This window comes from Bombina bombina, chromosome 3 (assembly GCF_027579735.1).
Source record: "Bombina bombina isolate aBomBom1 chromosome 3, aBomBom1.pri, whole genome shotgun sequence".
Lineage (NCBI taxonomy): Eukaryota > Metazoa > Chordata > Amphibia > Anura > Bombinatoridae > Bombina > Bombina bombina.
This window is the reverse complement of record NC_069501.1, coordinates 231,673,907-231,674,805: the sequence shown is the minus strand read 5'-3', so window position 1 is coordinate 231,674,805 and position 899 is coordinate 231,673,907. Positions and strand designations below refer to the sequence as shown.

Sequence of the window (899 nt, the reverse complement as noted above, 5' to 3'; positions counted from 1 at the left end):
AAAGCAGCAACTTGGTCTTCTTTGCATGCTTTTACTAAGTTCTTCAGGCAGCTGTTTCAGTTTGATTCTTCTGCTTATAATTTCAGGTTTTTTTCATTATAAAGATTAAAACTTTTGATTTGGGTTGTAGATTCTTTTTTCAGCGGAATTGGCTCTCTAGTGACTTTTGCGTGGAGTTCCACATCTTGGGTATTTGCTATCCCATACGTCACTAGCTCATGGACTCTTGCCAATTACATGAAAGAAAACCTAATTTATGTAAGAATTTACCTGATAAATTCATTTCTTTCATATTGGCAAGAGTCCGTGAGGCCCACCCTTTTTGTGGTGGTTATGATTTTTTGTATAAAGCACAATTATTCCAATTAGTTGATGCTTTCGCATCATCTATTACCTAGGTTTTTAAAATGCTGTAAAATATCTAAACCAGCTATTTGAGCTACTTCTCTTCTTGTTTTTTTGCCCTCCTAGGGAGTGTGACACAAAGCAAAAATTTTACACAAAAGCAGAAGGTGTTTAATGTCTTTTTAATATAAATCAATATCATTTGTGCAGCAAATAATTTCATATCATTTTACATAATGTTGTACTTAAGATTTTAAAAAAGACATACTAATGTCTAATTGCAATCATAATTTTGCACTGTGGTGATTGTATTTAAGTTGTACTGGTTTAATAGTTTAAATGAGTGATTTGAATAATACATATTTATTAACATGGGAACTGAGCATGCACAGAAACTTAATCTTTGCAAAAAGCCTAGTAACAGCCAAGGTGTGCAGCTCAAAACAGGCCAAAAAGGACTTTTCAAGAGATAAAGTATGATGACCACTGGAAAAGTGTTTTCTGATTATTTGAATGCCACTATTGAATGAGCTCAGTGCCAGAGGTATAACTAG

The 899-nt window shown here is 33.4% G+C and overlaps 1 protein-coding gene across 1 annotated transcript in view; it reads right to left on the bottom strand.

Annotated features, from left to right (window-relative positions):
- Nucleotides 1–512: 512 nt before the first annotated feature.
- The window catches only part of PROCA1 (protein interacting with cyclin A1), a 45,154-nt gene continuing 44,767 nt past the window's right edge, over nt 513–899 (bottom strand). Inside the window, exon 4 of the mRNA XM_053704590.1 lies at nt 513–899. This exon is cut by the window's right edge and continues 2,028 nt beyond it. The gene's annotated coding sequence lies outside the window, so the exon portion shown is untranslated.